The sequence below is a fragment of the Suricata suricatta genome, chromosome 7 (genome assembly GCF_006229205.1).
Source record: "Suricata suricatta isolate VVHF042 chromosome 7, meerkat_22Aug2017_6uvM2_HiC, whole genome shotgun sequence".
NCBI lineage: Eukaryota > Metazoa > Chordata > Mammalia > Carnivora > Herpestidae > Suricata > Suricata suricatta.
This window is the reverse complement of record NC_043706.1, coordinates 45,470,040-45,478,900: the sequence shown is the minus strand read 5'-3', so window position 1 is coordinate 45,478,900 and position 8,861 is coordinate 45,470,040. Positions and strand designations below refer to the sequence as shown.

Sequence of the window (8,861 nt, the reverse complement as noted above, 5' to 3'; positions counted from 1 at the left end):
ATCAGACAAAATGGAGAATCATTCTTGGAACTACATAAATCACTATTTACAATTTATTATTCATAAATCACTTAATAATAGTAGAGATTTCCTAACTCAATTATCTTGGTAACTGATAGATAAAATAAAAGAATAGAAATATATACATATGAAATATATATAACTTTAATGTTTATACCATGTATTTCGTGTGTATGCATTTCATATATATTTTTTAACATGCATTTATTTTATTCTACTCACATTGTACAATTGTTAAACAACCCACAAAAAGTACAAAAGCCTAGTCCATTTTCCAATGCCAGGTGAGAGCTAAGTTGCTAAAAAGGAACAGTACCATAAGTTACGAGGAAAGTTGGGGTGTCCTATGCAAGTCATACTGCCTGTCACATGATGTATTTAGAGCTGTAAGTATTGCCACAGGAGAATCTCTTGTGTTTGCAGCGATGATATAGTTCCTGTTGATGTGGCCCCTTAGATCAATGTGTCTTTTATTTTGAGGACAGGAACAAGACCTTGAACATGTCTGACATTGGGTTGCTTCTACTCATTAAATGTTAAAACTCTTTTGGCATTTGCAGCACAGTTCTTTGAAATAAACCTTATTACTTCCAGAAATGCACCATACATAAGCACTCTCCCATCTCGTCTTACAATATTTCCATTGAAAATAGCCATATATTGGTTCAGAAATCAGGAAGCTGGGTCTTCCAAGAAGATTGGTTCTGCTGACTCCCTGTGTCTGCTTGCTCTTCTGATCCTAAGGGCTTGAGGCATCTTCCTCCCCCAACTCATACTGGCAAAGCTCCTTCTCTTTGTACTCTTCAGACCTTGGTGTGGGTGGTGTCCTCTGCTGCTGGCTGGCCTCAACAGGACCCAAAAGTGCCTTCCCTTCCTGGTCTTCCACCTCCTTCCACAGCTGAGTAAAGCCCCTACAATCTATCACTTGTGAATATATATGAATATATATATGAATGTATATGTGAAATATGTACATATGAAATATATATTGTAAACATTAAAGTTATTTAACAAATATAAAAAATACAAAATGTATGTGTGTATTGTTATGAAAATTGACTTTGTAAAGTTTATAAAAAAAGTCTCAATAATGCTTAGAAAATCATAATTTTCATGCTTTTTTCCAGTTATTTTATCTACACTTAATGCATAGTAGTAGCCCATACCAGCTCCTTTTACTATGTACCATGAAAGCAATCCTTTTTACTGACAAATATAAAATAACTGCATCCAGTAATAAAATATACATGTGTCATATACTTTATGACTGACTCGCAAACAGTATAAATATGTAACCCTCATTGCCCTGAATGAATAAGTCAATCAATAAATCAACAATATTTATTTTACTGCTATTATGTATGTATCATCACGGTATGAACTATCATGTATTCAACACAGTGCTATCAGTATTGGACATTAGGTTCGAAAGATTTACAATCTACTGGGGGATAAATCACTAATCATGGTAAATTAGATAGCAGTGAAGCAGATCAGTACTGTCCAAAACTACATTAAGGATTCAAAAAAAAGGGGAGGGGGAACAACTAACATGAATGATGTTGTTAGATTATTTCACACAAATATATGAAGGAAATGTGGGAGTGAGGATCCTTATGTATATGTATACCTGAAGTATAAAACCTGTAACTTGGCTGCTTTTTCTTTGGTAAAGTAGTTCCTTTAGTCAAACTGCTCTTTGGCTGCTTTTCTCCCTGAGCTACGAGAAGCTGAAAGACTTGTCAAATTGCCTTATTATAAAGGTAGCTGTGTTATGTTGGGGAAAATAATGAAATCAGGAGAGTTGAATTTAGCCTTTGTTCTTTCACTTTATACTTGCAAAGCCTTGGATAAAGCATTCACTTTTCTGAGACTTAGCTTCCTTATTTTCGTAATGACCCAACAATATATTCTTTCTAAGCCATAAAGCAGTTTTAAAGTATGAGCTGTGATCTTCATTAGTTATCTGACTCAAATATTTTCAATTACATATAATGCCAAAAGTTGTGGGCTGTATTTCTAGGTCCTTAATTCTATAACAATCTTGAGATGTTATTTGAGAAGCCAAATATTAAATGAGGGAAGACACAATGAATTTTTAACTTAGTGTTATTTCAAACCAATATAGAGTTTTCTCATTTCTTTTTGTGTTTAAAAACATATCTCTTTGAGTGAATATTCTGAAGTATTTTGTAATAATAAGAATGCTGAGTAAATTTATTTTGAATAATCATGAATGATATCTCAAGCTTATTGTGGTGTTTGGAATAGTATAATTATTGTAGATTTTATATAGAACAAAATAAAAAAAGAAAGAAAAAGAAATGACATTTTTCTAGTATGCAGCTATATTGGATTGATAAAATTCATCCAATTAATTCATAATTATGTTTGAGTTCTTCAGCATGTAAATAATGTTAAATTGATATTTCATATAACTAAGCCATTAAAGAACTTACAAGTTGATTTTAACATAAAAATTACCAAGATTGATGAAGCCCAGAGGAAAAACTAATGGCAAAAAGTGACATAAAACATGACTATTATTTTACGGTTAAACAATGTTATGCCATGAAATGGAAAAGGTCATTACCAGCTGGTTGTTAATACCCTAAGAATGCTTTTGTGCAATTATTGAAATGCAAAAGCCAGTCATTCCCATTTTATTGGGTAGAGGAAGCCATAATGTAGATTTTTATAGAAACATTCAGAGTTACTGCTGTTATCCATAATTCTTCTGTCTTTTAAAAATGTAACCAACAAAGGTAAATTGTTTTCAGTTGGGCTGATTTATGACCTAATCACAGCAATTAAGGCAGGGCAAGTCCTATTTGACAAGTCAGTCAAACACTTTTAGCCTGACACTGTTGAATTACTGCTTTCAAAATGTACCCTTGGGTCTTTAAAGTGTCTATCACCAAACCTTGAGTGAAACTAATTTTATAAACACAGCAGAAATTAGGGGTGCTACTACATATTAAGCTGTCACTTTAGAAGTCTGTGCATCAATTCCAACACATCTATCATTGTTCAAGATTATTTTGTGACTTTAAGAATTATTGCAATGGGCTATTTTAAATATTCTCAAGGGCATCCACATATTCTATGTGGATGATCATAATATCTAAAAACAGATGTAATTGTTTTGGAGCCAAGATGGTAGAATGAATATATGAATATATATGTATGTTTCTATCTATTTATCTATCCCTCTATCTATCTATCTATCTATCTACCTACCTACCTACCTATCTATCCTTCTATCTATCATCTATCTATACTATCTGGATAATATTGAAAAAATACCAACTTTTAAAATAAAGTAATATTTTCAGTGGCATATGATCTACTTTGGTGGCAAAAGTATTTAAGAGCCATTTTTTAAAGAATTATTACTGAATAGTCCCCAAAGAAGATGTTTCTCTGAAATACAAAGCATAATATGATATGAAATTTATGGCATATTTATTATTAAAGTATCTCACTCTTTTGTAACTACATTGTAACTAAGAAGGGCTTTAATTAATTGTAAGAATGATTTGCTTTTTGTATATTTTTAACTTTTAATTTTGAAATAATTTTGGACATACATGAAGAGAGAACTGAAAGAAAACTGAAAAGTTGAAAAAATAAAACTGAAATTTCACAAAAATTAAGTTTCTTTAACTCAAGTTCAAGGATTAAAATAAAAATTAACACTGATGGAATACGATTACCTAATCTATAGACCTTGTTCCATTGCCAGTGTTCCAAATTGTCCCATCTAGGATCCCATATTGCATTTAGTTGTCATGTCAGTCTTTTTTTGTCTTTCATGATCCTACATTTGAAGAGAAATAGCCAATTGTTTGTAGAATGTCTCCCAATTTGGATTTGTCTGATGTTTCTCGATGATAAAATTCAGATTATGCATTCTTTGTAAGAATGTCACAAAAATAATACCATGTCTTTCTCAGGACATTATAATAGGAGGCACGTAATGTTTATACATGTCATTAAGGGTGATGCTAGACAACCTGGTTCAGGTGGTGCCTAACAAGTTTCTCCATTACAATGCTACTATTTTCTCTTTGTAATTAATAATTATCATGTAGGAAGATACCATTAAATTATGCAAATATCCTGTTTATTATTATGCTTTTGCCTACTAATTTTAGTATTCATTGATGAATCTTGCTGTGACCATTTCTGTGATGTTTGCCAATAGTGACTTTATTTCCATCATTTTCTTCCCCCCACATTTATTATAGAAAGAAGAACTGCCCATTTCCCCCCTTTATTTCTTCAATGGTATATTTATACTGGCATTGACTCATGGATATTTTATTCTGTGATTCATAGTTCAATTATTACTATTTATATTTTTTGCTCAAATAATCCCAGATTTGGTCATTTGGAATTCCTTAAAATTTATTTCTTTCTATATCTCCAATAATTTGTCTTAAGCATTCACATACTTTCTGGCAACATGAAATGTTCCTTTATCATCTAGTACTTTTCCTGAAATCAGTCATTTCCTCAGAGCCCTTTCATTTTTATTGCAAACTGGTATTCAGAAAACAAAACATAGGCACTATTTATGTCCATTGCTGCTGTAGTGTTACTGTTTTAGGTTTTAGTGGAGACAGACATCAATACCAATATCTGTATTGATTTCTATGTATTTGTTAAGAATTGTTAATACGTACTGATTCATCTGGTTATAGTCTGACACCCAAGGTTCATTCTAGCCTTCCTCAGTTTATATTTGTAACTTCTCCTACAATAAGAAAACCACATCTCATTATTCACATTCATTTGAAGGTGAATAATAGTAACTTTATAATTACAAAAATCTTAATTTTATAATTACTAGTCATACTCTTGTGACAAACATGCTAAGAGTAAAAGAGCTGTGTGTAGTTCATTTTGTCTTTAGCCTGTCAGCTTATAGTCAAATAATGCAAATCGTGTTTTACTGAGTTAAAAGATTATTTTCTTTCCCACACAGTTTTGTGTGGTTTTGTTAGGCATTTGTAATATAGCTTGTTTGCCTTATTACTGCTTGTAACTCATTTTGTGTTTCCCCACATTCTGGATACTTTTAATTACTTAAAAATTATTTCTGCATATGTATATCAAGCTCTACTGTGGTGCCAAAAGTCAGAACTCTACCCCGAGGCAACCTCAGAGCCATTATTTCTACCCCATTTTAATTGCACTGATTTTTCTACCATACAACCACGGATATCCTGCAAGTTAGCTAATCATATTAATTTCTCACTTATCTTTATGCCTTTTATCTCTTTTCTTATCTTTTTTCCCTTCTACAATCTACTTTGTACTTGTCTATTTCTTTCTGGAGTCTCCAGGATTATCAGTTTGCTTATTTTAACGTAAAATACCAGCTGGAGCAATCAATCCACTGTCAAAAATAAAAGTTTAGGGGCGCCTGGGTGGCTCAGTTGGTTAAGCGTCCGGCTTTGGCTCAGGTCATGGTCTCACAGTTCGTAGGTACCAGCCTTGAGTCGGGCTCTGTGCTGACAGCTAGCTCAGAGCCTGGAGCCTGCGTCGGATTCTGTGTCTCCCTCTCTCTCTGACCCTCCCCTTCTCGCGCTATCTCTGTCTCTCAAAAATAAAATAAAATAAATTTTTAAATAAAAAAATAAAAGTTTAAGTTAACATTGCCCCAAGGATGACATCATTTTTAGCAAAACTGAAGAGATTTGCATTTATATGAAAACATGAGAATAACCTGCTAGAATGCAAAAGCGTATTATCTGCAGCATGACAAAATATGAGCAAAAACAAATGATGAAAATGAATACATTGTGTATTCGCAGAGCCTGCACTATAGTATTTACTGTTCTCTGCCCTTTTTCTAACTCTCTTTTTAAACATTCACCCACTGCTAGAAATTGTCAACTAATGACTAATGTAGATCTGAAATTTTGAAAGGGTTTTAAAGCAAAATATTTCAAAGATAAGATTAAAATTATTACTAACTTTTCATAATTTCATTTTTAATGGACTATTATTATTAGGGCAGTTTTGATTTACAACAAATTTGAGAGGCAGGTAGAGAGATGTCTCGTGTGCCATCTTCCCTTATGCATACATCATCTCTCCTACTATCAAAATCACTCACCAAAATGGTGTTTGTTTATTTCTTTCTTCAAATTAAGGATGAACACATATTGAAACATAATCACTAAAAACCCGTAGTTTTCTTTAGGGTTCATTCTTGGTATTGTACATTAGCTGCTTTTGGATAAAATTATAATGACATACCCATCATTATAATATTATACAGAGTATTTTCACTGCCTTAACAATCCTCTGTGCCCTGCCTGTTTATCTCTGCTCCCTGCCCCCCTCCACCACACCCCAGGCAATCACTGATCTATTTTACTGTCTTCAGTTTTTCCCATTCAAGAATGTTGTGTAATTGGGACCATATAAGATGTAGTCTTTTCAGATTGTCGTCTTTCACCTAGGATATGCAATTAAGTTTAATCCATGTCTTTTCAAGGCTTGAGAGCTCATTTCTTAGCACTGAATAATATCCCATTATCTGGATACACAATAGTTTATCTATTTGCCTACTGAAGGACATCTTGTTTTTCCCCAGTTTTGGCAATTACAAATAAAACTGCTATAGATAACCATGTGTGGGTTTTTGTGTAGATGTATTTTCAAATGCTTTGAGTGAATAACAAGAAGCATAATTGGAGGATCATATGATAAGAGTATGCTTAGTTTTGTAAGAAACTGTCAAGTTTTGTAAGACTGCCAAACTGTCTTCCAAAGTGGCTGTGGCATTTTATATCCCCACTAGGAAAGGATGACAGTCCCTGCTGCTCCACATTTCATGTCGCCAGTGTTCTGGATTTGGGCTATTCTAATAGGCGTGTAGTGGTATTTTATTATTGTTTTAACTTGAATTTCATTGATGATATATGTTACTATGTATCTTTTTAAATGCCTATTCCCATCTATATATCTTCTTTGGTAAGATGTCTCTTCAGCTCTTTGGCCCATTTTGTAATTGGGTTGCATGTTTTCTTATTGCTGAGTTTGAGAGTTCTTTGTATATTTTGGATAACAAGACGTTACCAGGTGTGTCTTTTGGAAAGTTTTCTCTCACTCCGGGCTTGTCTTATACTTCTCTTGATATTGTCTTTCACAGAGCAGAAGTTTTTAATTTTAATACAGTCTAGCTTATCAACTATTTCTTTCATGGATCATATTTTTAGTGCTTTATTTAAAAACTCCAAGGTCATCTAGGTTTTCTCATATGTTACCTGCTAGGATTTTTATAGTTTTGCATTTTACCTTTAGCTCTCTAATTCATTTTGAGTTTATTTATGAAGAGTATAAGGTCTGTGCCCAGATTAATTTTTTGCATGTAGATGTCCAGTTGTACCAGTACTGTTTTTTGAAAAGATGATCTTTACTGCAGTGTATTGCCTTTGCTCCTTTGTCAAAGATCAGTTGATCTGTGGTGGTCTATTTCTGGACTTTATATTCTTTACCATTGGCCTATTTGTTTATTCTTTTACTAATACCACATTCTCTTGATCACTATAGCTTTATATTAAGTCTCAAATACAAGTAGTATCATCCTCTCTCCTTCTCCTTTAATAATGTGTTGGCTATTCTGAGTCTTTTGCCCATCCAATACAATCTCTAGAGTCAGTTTTTCTATATCCATGAGGTAATTGCTGGGACTTGGGATTGCACTGAATCTACAGATCAAGTTGGGAAAAACTGATGTCTTGAAAATATTGAGTCTTCCTTATCCATGTATGTAGAATATTTCTCTATGTATTTGTTTGTTTTTATTTTTAAAAATGTTTATTTATTTTTGAGAGAGAGAGAAAGAGAGAATAAGCAGGGGAGGGGTAGAGAGAGATGGAGACACAGAATCTGAGCAGGCTCCAGGCTCCAGGCTCCACACTGTCAGCACAGAGCCCAACTGGGGGCTTGAACCCATGAGATGTGAGATCATGACCTGAGTTGAAGTTGGATGCTCAACCAACTGGGAGCCACCCAGGCGCCCCTCCATTTATTTTGTTTTTGGATTTCAGTCATTGAGTTTTTTAGTTTTCCTCCTATAGAACTTATACATATTTTGTTAGATTTATAACTAAGTATTTCATTTTTGAGGTGCTATATAAATGGCATGTGTTTTTAATTGCAGATTCCACTTGTTTATTATTGGTCTATAGGAAAGCAATAGAATTTTGTGCAATAACCTTGTATCCTACAATTTTGCTGTGATGCTTATTAGGTTCAGGAGTTCTCTTGACAATCTTTCAGATTTTCTATATATGGAAAATTACATCATCTGTGAACAAGGACGATTTTAATCTTTTTTTCAATCTGTATATATATTATTTTCTTCCTTGAATTATTGCTTTAGAAAAGACTTCAGTTTAGTGTTGAAAAAGATGGGTCAGAGGAACATTCTTACCTTTTACCTGATCTTAGCAGGAAAGCTTTGAATTTCTCACTGTTAAGTATAAGGTGAGCTGTAGATTTTCTGTGCATAATCTTTATCCAGTTGAGAAATGTACCCTCTAGTCCTAGCTTACTGACAGTTTCTTTGTGAATAAGTGTTGGATTTTGTCAAATGTATTTTCTGTGTCTATTAGTACAATCATGTGATTTTTTCCCCTTTTTCATCTTGCTGATGTAATGGAATTCAGTTCTATTAGTTTCTGTCTATTGCAATTTGATGCTGTGTTGTTAGATACATACATATTAAGAATTGTTATGTCTTCCAGAATTTGCTCCTTGATTATGTAAAGACCTTCCTTATCCCTGATGATTTCCTTACTTTGAGGTTGACTGTGTCT

General features: G+C 33.2%; 1 pseudogene; it reads right to left on the bottom strand.

The window, feature by feature from the left end:
- Positions 1-386: 386 nt before the first annotated feature.
- LOC115295236 overlaps positions 387-8,861 on the bottom strand; it is a 45,592-nt pseudogene continuing 37,117 nt past the window's right edge.